This window comes from Xenopus tropicalis, chromosome 5 (assembly GCF_000004195.4).
Source record: "Xenopus tropicalis strain Nigerian chromosome 5, UCB_Xtro_10.0, whole genome shotgun sequence".
Lineage (NCBI taxonomy): Eukaryota > Metazoa > Chordata > Amphibia > Anura > Pipidae > Xenopus > Xenopus tropicalis.
In genome coordinates, this window is record NC_030681.2 from 82214050 (window position 1) to 82230797 (window position 16748).

General features: G+C 39.9%; 1 protein-coding gene across 1 annotated transcript in view; it reads right to left on the reverse strand.

Moving 5' to 3' along the window:
* Positions 1-12285: 12285 nt before the first annotated feature.
* LOC100493262 (gamma-aminobutyric acid receptor subunit rho-1) overlaps positions 12286-16748 on the reverse strand; it is a 72766-nt gene continuing 68303 nt past the window's right edge. Inside the window, exons 7-8 of the mRNA XM_031902714.1 lie at positions 15600-15730; positions 12286-12693 (exon numbers count right to left, since the gene is read on the reverse strand). The gene's annotated coding sequence lies outside the window, so the exon portion shown is untranslated. The remainder of the gene's footprint in view (positions 12694-15599; positions 15731-16748) is intronic.

Below are 16748 nucleotides of genomic sequence, written 5' to 3' on the forward strand. Positions count from 1 at the left end.
CAAAGTCGTGCACAATTCATGTCACCTGCAAACAGTCCCCTAATGACCCTCATGGCTGGGGTCAAAAGACAAAATGATCTAAAAGTCACAAGCAAACTCTACACATCTCAATATTAAATGCACTAAAGTCAAAAGTCTTCACTACACTTGGGTCATTTGTTAAAAAGAAGACAAAGCAAAACAGGCATAGCACTATCTGCGTGGTCACACAGCGTGCCGCACCTCCAGCAATAGTCTTATGCAGTGTCCACTTGTGCACTGTCATCATCCACATGACCATAGCACAAGCCTTAAATGTCAGTGTGACCCTCTACTTTCCTCTAGCATACCCCTAGAGTGAAGTAAAGGGCCATGGGGGACCTGTGCTAAAGGCAGATGCGCCAGGCACCATTGTGCCCCCCACTGACGCCACCCCAATCCGCCCTCTGTTGCTTCACATATCTATGAAGGTGATCATAACATGACCAGCTCCACATATGGATTGTCTGCAACTATACTGACACTGCATCACCTTAACAAATGACCCTTGAGGAGAAAAGAATAGTATAAAAGTCTGGCAAGGACACCCAACATAACCAACTCTTTTGACATCCACTAAGTGTAACTAACAATTCATTATTGAACTTTAAAGCATAATATCATATCTACAGTAAAGAAATGTAGACATCCTGTTACAATCGAAATGCATCATTTGAAGGCCTACATACACATAAATTTAAACTGAATGTCTCTACAACTCTATACATACAACATGATATCAAAAGACATTTACAAATAGAAGTCATTCTTCAAAAAATCCAATAAAAAAACAAAATAATTCAAGTCACCTCAAAAAAGCGCCTAATGACCCTCAAGGCTGGGGTCAAAAGAGAAAATGATCTAAAAGTCACAAGTGTAACTAACAGTTCATTATTGAACTTAAAAGCATAAAATCTTATCTACAGTAAAGAAAGGTAGACCTCCTGTTAGAATAGAAATGCAGAATTGGGAGTCCTACATACCCATAAAGATAAACTAAATGTCTCTACAACCAAAACAATTGTACTGGTAATTTATATTGAAAGGGAAGTACCAGTCTGGGGTAGCAGGCACATTAACACCCATTGATTTTACATATACTCCCTTTAACCTTCACTGCTTGGATTACAATGGCCTAGCCACAATATCACAGGTGTTTCATAAAAAAGGCATTATACAAGCAATTTTATACACATCTGAGGGTAAGACATTTTCCTGCAGGGCAATAAAATAAATAAAATAATAATGGTATTATTATATAATAATATAATATCATTAATAATAATTAAAATGTCCTTTACATTACATTTTGTAGTGCATGCTTCTCTGCCTCTTTCAACTTTGTCCTTATATTTTTACTTTACTTTAGAATGGCCCAAGGACACTTATGTGCCAAATTAAAATGAAAACAAATCAACAATACTGTCATCCATGCCCATCCCATACTTGAAACTCCGCAGTACCACACATTCCCCAGATAATCCAACAGCACCTTCTAAAAACACCTTCAGAAACACATTTACATTATTTAGGGAAAATAAGAGAGGGTTCACCCTTCTCTTACCTTAATTTGACCCGCTGCTCCCCCTTCTGGTTGCTGTGGGGAGACGCAAACACCACAAACCCATCCTTCCTTCTCATGTGACTTTCCAACGGCTGAAAGCTCCTTCACAGGTCTGAGGAGAGGACCGTTAGAAAATGACTATTTGCAGCAGCCAATGAGAAACGGAGGCGGGACATTTAGTAACAGCTCTGTATCTCTATTGGTCAGTGGAGAGGTGATTGATAACTAATAATGGCTGTCAATTTGCCCTGGAATTATAACTCTAAAGTCCTGGCAAGACAGGGATTGTGAAACTGGGTTCTGGGACAGACTAATAACTGCCGTGTGGGGGGAGAGGAAGCAGCATCCAGCATCTCCGGATAGAAATAACATACAACAAACACATTTTTAGGGGCCCTCCTTGCTCTAGTTTCTGTTACCTATTTTTTATTGTTACATCAACAATAAAACACTTTTTATGTTATAGCCAATATTAGTTGTCCTATTGGCCAACTGTGAGCCATGCCCAACCCATGCTTAAAACTCCGCAGTACCACACATTCCCCGGATAATCCAACAGCACCTTCTAAAAACTGTCAGAAACACATTTACATTATTTAGGGAAAATAAGAGAGGGTTCACCCTTCTCTTACCTTAATTTGACCCGCTGCTCCCCCTTCTGGTTGCTGTGGGGAGACGCAAACACCAGAAACCCATCCTTCCTTCTCATGTGACTTCCCAACTGCCGAAAGCTCCTTCACAGGTCTGAGGAGGACCGTTAGATGATGACTATTTGCAGCAGCCAATGAGAAACGGAGGCGGGACATTTAGTAACAGCTCTGTATCTCTATTGGTCAGTGGAGAGGTGATTGATAACTAATAATGGCTGTCAATTTGCCCTGGAATTATAACTCTAAACTGGGTTCTGGGACAGACTAATAACTGCTGTGTGGGGGGAGAGGAAGCAGCATCCAGCATCTCCGGATAGAAATAACATACAGCAAACAAATTTTTAGGGGCCCTCCTTGCTCTAGTTTCTGTTACCTAGCATATTTGGCCACCCATGTACGTTTCAAAATCAAATGATTTTAATGCTAGTGGACTGGCAGCCTGGGCAATCGAGGTCTGAGATGAGCTGACAGTAAAAAATAAAACACATCAACAATAAAACACTTTTTATGTTATAGCCAATATTAGTTGTCCTATTGGCCAACTGTGAGCCATGCCCAACCCATGCTTAAAACTCCGCAGTACCACACATTCCCCAGATAATCCAACAGCACCTTCTAAAAACTGTCAGAAACACATTTACATTATTTAGGGAAAATAAGAGAGGGTTCACCCTTCTCTTACCTTAATTTGACCCGCTGCTCCCCCTTCCGGTTGCTGTGGGGAGACGCAACCACCAGAGACCCATCCTTCCTTCTCATGTGACTTTCCAACTGCTGAATGACGACTATTTGCAGCAGCCAATGAGAAACGGAGGCGGGACATTTAGAAACCCTAGTCTTTTTCCCAATTGGTCACGGGAGAGGGCATTCATAACTAATATTAGCAAAGAGACAGGTTGCCCTGGGATTTTAACTCTATGGTGCTGGTAATACAGGGCAATAGTGAAATAATAAATGGAAAGATTTTCCAAAGTTAAAAATAAATAGAAATATACTCACTAATTTCTTCATAAGAAGTCTTCATCTGTCAACTGTCAAGAGGAGACTGAACAAGATGATGGGAATTGATGATAATAAACTTGCACTTTTCACTGTGACGTCACAATGCAGAAGCACAGGACTGGCCTGCAGCCTTCTACTGAAGCTGCAGAAAACAAGCTGTGACATCACAGTGCAGAAGCACAGGACTGGTCAGCAGCCTTGTTTTAAAGGAACAGTAACACAAAAGTGTTTTAAAGTAATTTAAGTGTAATATAGTGTTACCCAGCTCTGGTAAAAGTTGTGTGTTTACTACGAAAGATTTGAGCAGTTGATTCTGTGCCTGCGTTCCTGACTGCCTCCCCCATAGATATTTGGCTGAAAATCGGCCAGATCTATTAAGCAGATTTGGAAATGTCGTTAGGCAGGGACCATATTGGTGCATTGATGTGCCCTCTCCAGATAGGCCTGCATGGGCACCCATTATGATCCAACTGTATTAAGTTGTTAAGAAGAGCACAACAGAAGGGTAGTTAAGTTTCACTGGGACACGAAAAAAGGGAACTTGATGAACAAGTCTTTATTCAACCTCATCTATTATGTTATTAGCTATGGTTTCTAGTGGTCTCTCTCTGAATCCTTGCCTTGTGGGGGTCAAATATAAACTGATTTAACTCTCAGCACAGAGAGAAACCAGTTCACTTGTGGATATGGATAACAGGAACCTGTAGTTAGGACAGTACATGCTAATTTTATATAATATAGTATTCTCTAGTGGGCAAAACATATAATTACTGGAATAGATGAAGATACTGTATTTAAAAAAAGACACAAAGCTCTATATACAAAGCGCAAATTAGCTAGTTTGCTAGTGCTCCATTCAGTGGGTGTGTGTGATGGCAGCATGTGGGTTCCCTTAGGAAATTGGGGCCAGGGGCCAGCAATAGTCCTGGCCTATTTTGTACCTGACACACTGAGAACTTTCTATATGCTTACATCATCAGGTCCAGGCTTTTCCCGTATTTATTGGACCTATTCTTTGGTTGCTTGTGCACTCTAACCAGTTGCATAAATTGAAAGGTCATTGGTTAATTTTTCCCTTGCAATGGCATAGGCAAACAGACTCAGCATACCACAAATTGAACATACAGTTATGTTAGATTTTCAGCACTCTGTCACAGGCACAGGAAGCAATGTCAGACTGACAGGAGACACAGCCAATAGGCAAAAAATCTGCTGCCAGCACTATGCAATGACATCATATAAGTAAAAAAAGCAACTGTCTGTACTGGTGGATCCCACACCTGGAAAAGAAGGGAAAAAATAGAGGCAGCGAGGTAATACCTGTCTGACAAGATTAGTTAGAGGTGAGACATTATGGGTCAATTCATGGGAAAAGCAGAAAGGATTTTCACACGCAGGCACACTTATAGGAGACAGATCACCACAACACCGCTTCTAGACAAAAACTTAAAAGCTAACTGTTGACTTTTCAGTTACTTCATCTGTAATGGCAGGTACTCCAGGTACTAATATGGAGTATTGTGTTTGGGAAGAGTTGGGTAGAACTTGCATAAGAACATAAAATGATCAACTAGAGGGGCACAGACAGCAACTATGGGCTACTGTTTATTGACAGGCAGCAAGGAGGGAAGGTACAAACCTGATCTTGGCAGTTGCCTATAGAGTACTGAGAAAACTTGCCTTCAGTGCTGACACAAGGACAAACATAGTCATACCTGGAGTTAATAAGAAGTCAACTCAAGTGCTTCTACAATGTGCTTAAAAGTAGGTTTCTTAATATATGTAGGCATCAGGCTTTATTTTTATACAGTAGGAAAGTGGAGGCACATAATAACCACGGCAAAGCAAATAAACACAGTGCGGTATAAACATTTTGAGATATTGGGCTTGGCCTCAGATGCATTAGGCTGTGACTTCACCAAACTGGTAAACACGCAGTGGCAGCAAGAGGACCCAGCACACTGACATTCAAACTGCTGAAATGGGATGCTGAATTATTAGGGCATTTTTATCCAATAGTTTTTACTATACAAGAAAAATGAGTGCAATTTAAAGTGGACCTGTCACCCAGACATAAAAAGCTGTATAATAAAAGCCCCTTTCAAATTAAACATGAAACCCCAAATCATTTTTTTATTACCACATTTATACCCAATATAAAAGCATTTAAAAATCCCAGCTGCATCTGCAAAATGGCGCCTGCCTGCTTCCTGGAATTGTGAATTCCAAGGCTGAATAAAATAAGATTAAAAGAATTTATATAGTGTAAGTAAAGTTTATTTTGCTTGACAAACACAATAGAAAACAATTTTCTTAAAGGTCCTCTTTAAAACATACTGAGATTTTAATAAAAAAGTATTTTACACTATTAGTGCTGTACGTCCTGCAGTACACTAGGAATAAGAAGCATATGCAACCTAACCCCACCAACAACAAATGAAACAGGGGCCCTGTGCATTATGTATCGAGTATGCCTTATAAAATGTTCACTAAAACCTAGTAACCTTTACGGTAGGTGCACCTTAGTGCTGCCCAATGTGTTACACATAGTGGCCCAAATATTTAAAATATCAAATGCCTGGGACCAAAGTGTTCTGATCTGGTGATGTCACATGAAGAAGTCTGTGTAGCTGTGTGGTTTCTCTGTAAAGTTCTTTCTGCAGTTGTCTTGACTTCTGGCTTTCAGAACTCCATTACATATTCTCCCAGAGATTGATTGATTCTCCCATAGATTTTACTTAAAACAAAAAATTAACTTACTTGCACAGACTCATAATATTTGCATGGAACTCACATCTTTAGTGTCAATTTTGTTTTTCTGTTTTGCATTTTTCCAAATGTCAAAAACCTAGTTGAAAAACATCTAAAAAGGAAAAAAAAATATTTTTTGGCAATTTCCTTTATAATAACAGGTCTGTAAAAAGTGACAGTAACATCTTTCAAATAAAAGGACTATAAGGACTGGATACAATTCCTCATGTATATCAGGTCTCAATATCCCTACATGCAAAACAAATGAGACACCGACCCTCTAATGTTTAGTTTCTCTTTAAACAGGACAGACTCTGGAACCATTTTCTGATCTCGGCTACTTTTTCTCTATCACAAATGACTTAGAGCTTGAAAGCACAGTCAACTTCATCACAACCGAGAGTAACATTTTTCAGACAACATTGTGATGTGAAAGCACAATAGGTAATTCATGTCCTGTGTGAGATCTGGTAGTTTTATAGTGAAATTATCCTTGTTAGGCACATAGACCAGTCACTGTATAGTCAAATTGCCATTGTGGCCGATTGGCAGAGAAGGAATCAGACAGCAGGTATTGCAGCAGAATGTTCACTTTAATTCAAGTTTTGCACATCAAACAACAGGCCGCAACATTAAGGCTAACACCAAAAAGAAACAAACCAAAATCCTACTCCTGTCCGGAGGCTAACTAAACACAGGGTTTTCCCTCCCTAACATGCCGGTCAGCTTTTCTGATCCTGGCGTAAAGTAACACAAGGGCAATATTCAAGGGTTTGGTAAACTGTGGCTTTCAGTTCAGAGCAGTTTCACTGAGGAGCTCCTCTCTCCTTTCTCAGGCAGCCCCCTCAGTTGAAGGCAGACCCTTTTTCAACACAACAGCTAGGTTAACTGGATACCAATGCACATGGTTGCCTGATAGCATTACCCTAGCACTACAGACAGAAATATTGCCTCTTTGCCCACAAAATATCCCTCACTCTGCCACACCATATACATTTCTTTTTTAAAACAGGTTGAGTTCTTCCCATCGGGTATGTCATTACTGCTTTGATATCAATTGATAGATTGTTCCAAAGTCCAGTTGTTTTGATTGACCGCACTCGAGTTGTGTCCTTAGTGGCTCTAGTTGTGGCAGCAATCAGAATACTGCTAACCTCCCCGCAGTGCTGCCTCCGGGGTCCTAGCCGACTGAGGCGGCCAAGTTGATGCCCCCCGTGTTTAGCGATTTAAAAATGTGAATTTCAGCTCTTTAAGTTACAAGGGGCAGCTTTTTGCCACCCCTGGTAACTTGCCGGGCGCTGCCACCTGAGGGGTGTCTCATATCACACCTCATAGCAGTGGCACCCTTGCCTTCCCAGATTGTTTCCCATTTACTTGAGCTTATATTCACAGCCCATCACTGACCAAATGCCACATGTACCATAGCTTTTAGCCTGCATTCGTGTTCCAGAAAGCAATTTCAGTGGAATTCCAGACCGCAATTTCTATTTTGATCCATAGTGGCTATTTACATCTAACTAAAGGCTACGCTATGTGTTTACATTACCCTAGTACAGTGGTCCCCAACCAGTAGCTTGTGAGCAACATGTTGCTCCCCAGCCCCTTGGATGTTGCTCCCAGTGGCCTCAAAGCAGGTGCATATTTTTTAATTCTTGGCTTGGAGGCAAGTTTTGGTTGCATAAAAACCAGATGTACTGACAAACAGAACGTCCTTTAGGCATTCAGTCTATATAGGAGCCACCAAATAGCTAATCACAGCCCTTATTTGGCATCCCAGGAACATTTTTTATGCTGGTGTTGCTCCCTAAGTCTTTTTACATTTGAATGTGGCTCATGGGTAAAAAAGGTTGGGGATCCCTGGGGATCCCTGCCCTAGTAAGTAGAGAGCAGCACATCTGGTGAACATTCATCAGTAAATAGAAGATTGCTGTTTGTTTTCCCTCACAAGCCCAGTTTAACTGCAAGTACCCACTAACTAGCACACTCCAAAATTTTCTTGTCATTTAGCAATGCAGATGCTATTTTCATTCATATTATAGGAATTGCAGTTACACGTATTTCAGACGCTGATGCCAACATACCAGCACAGAAAATTTTGTTAGGATCCAGTCCATTAAGTGCAAGTTAGCTGTGTAAGTGCAACACAGTCCTGGAAGTAATAATAACCGAGGGCAGGTGTGTGAGTTCCGTGAACCTGTGTTGATGGACGCTTAGGTTGTCGGGTGTGTATCTCTTTGTGTGGATTATCAGAGCCCCAGGGTGTATGGGGGCCCCTAGAGTAGCAGCCCTGGTACACCCCAGTCCAATCCTGCTTGAATGGGCTTCTATTTTCCCTGGCTTGACCTCAAGTGTACTTTCTTCAACCAGCATTCCCCTCCTACATTTTTTCTACAGTTCAGCCACTCTTTGTATCTATTTTATGTCTAGGTCTGGGAACTCCACCACCTGTGTTCAAATTGTTGAACATTGTTATTCCTACATTGCTATACCAGATTATACCATTAGCCAGAAAGGACATTTCTACAGAAAAAGAAATAACCTCGCACAAGAGAATTGGGTGCACAATATGTGTATAATATAGTTACAAGTGAAAAAGGAAGATACAAAATTAATGGCACGCCAATGTTAAAATAAAATCAAACTTTATTAAATTAAACAATCCATGAGTTAAAAAACAAGAAAAGAGTTGAAAAATCAAGAGTTAAAAATGTACAGGGCTTAGTACCTATAGATTCAAACAGTCAAGAACAGACCAGACTGGAGTTCTATCAGCGGCTGATGTTTCTAAGTATAGCAGCTAAGGTAGCAAAAGGTTGCAAACTCTTAAAAGTAACAATCCAAGTTACTCATAAAAGGCTACCTGCAAGGACATCACACCAATTCCGAGTGTATCAATCAGTCTTCATGTCCTATGCAAGCGGCCATATGGTAATGTTACAATATTGCAACTCTGTTCGCAACAATTGTTACATAGGGGCACATTTACTAATACACGAATTCGAATTGGAAAAATCCGATTGGAAAACGAACATTTTGCGACTTTTTCGTATTTTTTCGGCGCCTTTACGACTTTTTTGGAAATTGTCGCAACTTTTTCGTTACCAATACGATTTGCGCGAAAAAATGCGAGTTTTTTCGTAGCCATTACGATGCGCTCGTATCTTGTCGCGACTTTTTCGTATCGAGCGCTCGTTAGTGGCGGCCAAAACTTTCAGACTTAGCATGATTTTGGAAGCCTCCCATAGGACTCAATGGCACCCTGCAGCTCCAACCTGGCCCAAGTAAAGTCACCATACTGAAGCTTGAATGAATCCGAATCTTTCGTACTCGGCACGAAGGCTACGAAAAAGTCGCGGCAAAATACGAGCGCATCGTAATGGCTACGAAAAACTTGTTTTTTCGCGCAAATCGTATTGGTAACGAAAAAGTCGCGACAATTCTCCGAAAAAATCGCCAAATACCGATCATTACGAAAAAAACGCAATCGGACGCATTCGGCCCGTTCGTGAGTAAGTAAATGGGCCCCTAATTGTTGCTAATACCATGATATGTTTGGCAGCTCTCCCAGGCTGCTCTCAATGTGGTTCATTGTGGATCCCCAATTTTTTTTTTTTACACTTCTCATATATTTTCATTGATTCAAGTATGAGACAAGATAAGAGTCGACCCAATGTGTATAAATCAGTGCTCCGGTAATCTGAATTTGAATGCATGGAAATAAGGGTTAATGATGTCCCAGAAAGGGGGTTGATAGGAATAGAGGAAATGTTGTGATTGGTTGAGAAGAATTTAAATTGATTTGTAGGGAAGCGGAAGTCTAATTCGCCTTGATAAAGCCATGAGCGAAACGCGCATCGGCATTCGCAATCTTATGTACCCTTTTTTTGTAGTCGTGCCGAGGTAACCGCTAGCGAACTCGTGTATATCTGGTATGTAGTTGTGCCGAGGTAACCTGTATGCAGAGTGGTAGGCACAATGAGGTAACGGTGTGTAGGCCGGCTGCGGCTGTTGATGGATACATTAAGTTAATTTAAATACAGCCATACCGAGGCATATAGAATTTTGTTAGTAGGCATGGTCGTCATGTTCTAACTATATCATTTCAGTGAATAATACAATGACGCTTATGTGAATGTCAGCTTGGGAGCGAAAGCTTCTGATCTATCTTCATAATAGCAGCTAGGGGCTTGTTAGCCACCTGGGGTACAGTGCCTGAGCCGTTACTCTTGGAGCCCTTAATTCCGCTACTGCGTGTGTATATCAGTGAGTGCGTTCCCTTCCCCGAACTTGGTCTCCCCGATCCTGATTATTTGGCATCTGTGGGGGCGAGATAGAGGGGAAAACTTTGAACTAGTAACTTACCAGTAATAATACGATCTTAACCATCCAAGGTACCCAGCCTGAATTAACACATTTGGGTGACTATTTGTAAAAAGGTGTACTGAAAAAGAGTTCACCGTGTTAACTTAGGATATAATTGAGAACAACATAAGGCTCTGAATAGGGGCACCCGTGATTACTTCATATGCCTAGCACACTTAGCTCCCAGGAGATATAATCCACCTGCGCCGTCTCTTTGAATCTGAATAATTTGAATTTTAAATATAGTTTGAGACTTAATGTGAGAGACTTAACGTGAGAGACTTAACGTGAGAGACTTAATGTGAGAGACTTAATGTGAGAGCAGCGTATCATCTGCCAATTGATGTCGAGTAAATTTTGGAAACACGGAGAAATGAATGCCCTAATGGGTATATACAAATTTGCTCAATATATCAAATTGAAGCAGTTTCTCACAGTGTATATAGCCTCTTAAATTAATTGAGCCGTTTGTTACGGTAAGTTGTTTATTTTGAGACACACTTACCTCTGTCTGAATATTTGTAAGATTTGGGGTTTTACTATCTATAACTGCCAGAACACAGCACTATTCTCCCAGTGTTTGAACCACATTGAGAGCAGCCTGGGAGAGCTGCCAAACATATCACGGTATTAGTAACAATTAGTAACAATTGTTGCAAACAGAGTTGCAATATTGTAACATTACCGTACGGCCGCTTGCATAGGACATGAAGACTGATTGATACACTCGGAATTGGTGCGATGTCCTTGCAGGTAGCCTTTTATGAGTAACTTGGATTGTTACTCTTAAAGGACAAGGAAAGTCAAAATCAATTAAGCACACTATTCAATAGTACTACTATCGCTATGTAGAAACGCTATATTTCTGGCTTACCTAGATAAAGATTTACTGAGATACACTTACTACATACAACAGACTCTTTTCAGTGAACAGCGCCACAATGTTTAATAGGGATGCCCACTACTCTTTACTACACATGCGTCCCCAGCCAGGCTTTCCCCCCAGGCTATGTCTGTCAGCAAACCCTCCCCCCTGCTCCTCAAGCACTTGCAGGCTATGTCTGTCAGCAAACCCTCCCCCCTGCTCCTCAAGCACTTGCAGGCTATGTCTGTCAGCAAACCCTCCCCCCTGCTCCTCAAGCACTTGCTTGCTGCGTTTTTGTGCCGCCCCCCCCCCTCTCGTCACATACACCAACGGCACAGTCAACCCGCCCTCCCGTCCCAGCTGGCTGCATCTCCACTCCAGCACAGACTGAAGAACCCCCGCGCGTGCGCTCCCCTTCAGCACAAGCCGGCTGCGTCCTCTCGCATGCAGACAGCACGTCGCCATGGCAACTGGAGCGTGCCAGCTTGTGCTGAAGGGGGGCGCCTGCTTGTGCTGAATAGGGTCATTTGCACATGCGCCGCCTACAGTCCTGGTCCTCAAGTCCTTGCAGGAGCGATGCATTATGGGAATCCTATTTACCCAGCTCAGCGTTTTTTTTTCCTGTTTGGCTTCTGAACGATCAATATATGGGGAGACTTAAGGGCGCTATTGAGACAACTGAAGGTAAGCCTGCAGCTTGAGATTAACTCTTTGGTAGCCTTTCCTTCTCCTTTAAGAGTTTGCAATGTTTTTCTAGCTTAGCTGCTATACTTAGAAACATCAGCCGCTGCTAGAACTCCAGTCTGGTCTGTTCTTGACCGTGTTTGAATCTATAGGTACTAAGATTGTCCTGTACATTTTTAACACTTGATTTTTCCACTCTTGTTTTTGAACTCATGGATTGTTTTTAAATCAATTTAATAAAGTTTGATTTTATTTTTAACATTGGTGTGTCATTAATTTTGTCTCTTCCTTTTTTACTTGTAGAAAGGACATTTCTGTACTGTACTAGATGAGTGGATAAAACGGTAGTTGTTTATAAATAGAAATATGGTAAATAAAGCGACAGAGACTTTTTGAAAAAAATTTATGCAAACACATTTGTTTAAATAAATTGTTAAAAATATTGTGTTTCTTTGTATAATTTATATATATAATAAATATTTACAGACTATATATACTAGTGCAATATATATAGTATAATATATGCAATATATATAGTACAAAGAGTGTCTTATAACTTATGGGGGTAAGTTAAAGCAGGTGGTACTCTCCAGCAGGCTTATGTAACCGTTCTTTGAGAGGTTACTGCAGGAATAACAACACCTTGTTTTTGGAGCATTCTCAGAACATCCAATATTGTATCCAGCTCTGTTTCGGAATTTTTCTAGTTCTGTATTCTTCTGTTGTGCAAGTTTTTTCCACTTGTCTGTCTCTTGAATTTGTTCATCTGCTGCCACATGATGAGTCTGCTGTATTATCTGAAAAAGAAATTGTTTTTGGATAAATTCCTTAAATTGTTATAATTGATATGTTACTGTGTATCATTTACTGCATATGCACAAGAACTGGAGAGTCTTTTAGTTATTACATAGGCAGCACAACTGCTTGGCCCTTCCACATAACCTGCAAAAGGAGAGAGTAAAACAAAATGCAAAATTCCGAATTATTTGTTTGGACAAATTGGAACACCCCTCATTGTTGGGTTGCATTTTTCTGTTTCACTCATGTATCTGTAAGGAAATGATTAAACTATGGATGAATTAAGTTTTGTTTTTCAAGCTTACAGCTATATTAGAATTCAGCAATAATCTTGGCAAATAACTAATCTTCAAGTAAAACATATAACTTAATATTATTTTCAATTTTTTAAAATAAATATTTAAGAACGGGCAGCACAGTGGCTCAGTGGGTAGCACTTCTGCCTTGCAGCGCTGGGGTCCTGAGTTCAATCCAAGTCAGGGCACTACAGTATCTGCAAGGAGTTTGTGTCTTCTCGAGTACCTTGTCGTAAACTGACCAGCAGTTGGCGCTGCTGTAACAAAATGAATTCATATTAACAGAACATAGTTTGCTTATTAGACTAAATAATCATTGAAATTAAAATAGAATTAATGTAAATTGCAAACATATTTAGAATAGCACTCTCACCAATTTTACATTTACTTATTTTAAAGGCTTACTTATTCTTTAAAGCCTTTCATTTTTGGTTTAAGGCAGTGCTATGTGTGTAGCATGAAACACAGAAATACCTTCTTATTCCAGAAGGCTTCACACAATCATGTAATTGCTATTCTGAAAACTTCAGTAAAAGCACTTTTTTAAAAAAAAGTTTTTCTTTAATGTTTCTAAATTGAGTTTTTCATAATACCTTTTGTATTTTTTTGCAAACCAGATTAAATGTCTGTTGTATATCTTTCTGTGTTGGCCACCCCAGTTCAATCCTGTCTGCTCTGTGCATACACAGTTCCCTGCACTTCTATTTCCATGCCTGGCACTGAAGGACACAAGCATATATCAGCCCTCCAGCTGACATGATATTCTGATAAAACTGAGGATTTCAGTTGGTTTGCAGACACACAGCAGGAAGGCTGGCATATTACTTTTTATAAGTCAGGAGCTAAAAGAAGCTTTAACCTAATATAATACCAGATATATAAACAAGTACAAATAGCTGAGCACACAAACAGGCACAAACAGTTATTACATGCAATATATACTTGTATCACATTGAGCAGGCCAGCCTACTAGTGATTCACAAAAAGAGATTTTTCAGTTACTTTTGTGTATAAACATAGGACCTTACATGTTGAAGCTCCTGTTCCCTCTGTAAATGTCTTTTTTCCATATATTTTATCTTATTTTCCAGTGCTAAAAAGTCTTTCATTTCTGGACTGTAACGCTCTTTTGCTTCTTTTAACTCCTCCAAGAGTTTTGCCACCTTTAATATAAAACCCCCAAAAAAGACTAAGAATCAAATAATCTTGAACATGCTGATTAAACTGAGAGATGATTTAATATTGGTGTGCCAATGTATTGCTCTAGGCATCAGGCCTATATGCGGCTGGAAAGCAAATGAGGAAAAAGTCTATCAGGCCCATCACCCAAATGCCATTCAGAATTACTTACACACTGAAAACGCTGTGAGCCTCGTACAGGTATGGGATCCGTTATCTGAAAAACCAGTTATCCAGAAAGTTCCAAATTACAGGAAGGCCCATTGACTCCATTATAAGCAAATATTTCTAATTTATAAAAATGATTTCCTTTCTCTCCTGTACTTGATTCCAACTAAGATAAAATTAAACCTTATTGGAAGCAAAACAATCCTATTTAGTTTATTTAATGCTTAAATAACCTATTTGTAGCCGTGAAAAAAGTGTTTTACTTGCCCAAGTACATACAAAAAACAAGAGCAACGTTTCGGGCCCCTCCGGACCCTTTCTCAAGCTTGAGAAAGGGTCCGGTGGGGCCCGAAACGTTGCTCTTGTTTTTTTGTATGTACTTGGGCAAGTAAAACACTTTTTTCACGGCTTGCAACTTCAGTGTGCTACTGGATTTTTTTTCTGTTCTATTTGTCAGATATGTAATTCTTGCTTTGTGTAAGATGAATCTGATGTGCTATAAACCTATCGCATACAGAGCAAATTACCCTCTGTACCCTCAGAGTTATATTGCAGTTAACTCTCTAGTCATCATTTTTTAGGCTGTTATTGGTAACAAGTGCCAATACTTACACTCACAGCAAAAGTAGCTCTGTGGGAGAGATTTGGGTTCACTTTCACACCCTATTATTATTCTGAAAAGTGTGAGTATAATACCTGAAATCTGCCCCATAGGCCTAAATCCAGGGTAACACGCAGTGGATCATAGGCGGAGGATATCTAGTAGGATTAAGTCTAAAACAACAGGACTTTTCAGAGTTTTTTCTTGAAAACGTTTTACCACTCCTTAGTGGATTCACACAGTATCCGGGGATACTGTGAAAAAGTGCGGATGGGAGTGATTTTTTCACCCTAAGATGTTAAGGGTGTTCATACATGCACTTCTGTTTTCCATGCACAATTAGCTTTTTCAGGGGGAAATAATTCATTTTGGACTGAACCAAGGGTGATAGGGATAGTATAGATGCCAGGTGACAACAAAACTATTTAATTTAGCTAATGATTTAGCCTTTAGAACATATACAGTATAGTACCACTGGGAGTGGGATAAAAGCTGCAGCAAAAGTTCAGAGTTGGTAAAGTTTACAGCCTGTAGATCCTTCTTATCAGACTTCATTACTGCACTGCCTTCAGTTTGTAATATCCCCCCTTCTTTTGTGTAACCTTGAGTTTAAGGCGGAATATACCCTGTTTAAAAGGATCTAACAAAAATGTTCTTTTACCTAAGGGAACTCTGGCAGGAACTGCCCTGCGATCTATCCAGAAAGACACCCAAGAGAGCATCACCATCAGGGTTGCTGGTTGTAGGAGAAAGAAGAAGATGTGGCGCCATAATGTAAAGTTGATGTACATCCTAGATTAAAACAAAAGCACACATGTCCATGAAAAAAAAAACAAAGGAGGCATAGAGCTAGCTAAACAGGGCCAAACAAATAACCATAGCCCTAATAACCATGAAAGCCCTAAAAATGCTGCATATTGACACATATTGTAAGCTTAATGGGGCAGGCCCTCTAACCTCATGTCTTGGTTTATATCTGATTGTGACACTGCAAAATCATGTGACTGTAAAAAATATTAAAGCCCTTGCATTGCATGTATTTTATCTAAGACACTGCAGTTCTGATTTGTAATTATGAGTGTACATAGCCTTTCTGGTCATCAACAGATGACCAACAATAATTTTTGATTGTTATAATTCTCCAAGTCCCTAAGTAATTCCTAAGACTCTTTTTTAGCAGAGTTAATGGTGATTTGACTCCTTTAAGATGCAGATGTAAACTCCTGCATCTTAAAGGAATCAAATAGCTTCCTACCTCAAGCATGATGGCATAAAATTTAACGAGGAGGGGTAAATACTTTGATGGCCAAAGCATTGACCCCTATCGTCCTCTGTGCTGCCTAGGGATGTACTGAGATTTTTTTATACACCATATTGTACTTATTAGGCCGCTTTTACACGTGGAACTTGGGGCAACCCATTGAAGACAATGAAACAAATTCATGTGACAAAGAGTTTCTGGCTTAAAGCGTACAGGAACACTTGTGTGCACAGAACACCATGGCAATACATTGGTGATGTAAATGGAATTCTAATTTCACTTTATGAAAATGCATTGTAGTTTGTAAGAACTGTTGATTTATTTCAGGACCACATATTCCAGTTTTTCTATTTCCAAGCACATAATTTTAGTGCAGACGGCCATTACTTCTACATTTATAACATGCTGAAATTTATAACATGAAATTTTTTATTTATTTTTTTTTTTGATAGAAGATATTGTTTAATCTGTGGCTGAATTTAACTTCCAGTTTTACACTCTGAAGCTGTAAATATGGTGTGAACCCGGAAGAGAGTAAATCCTGGCTTA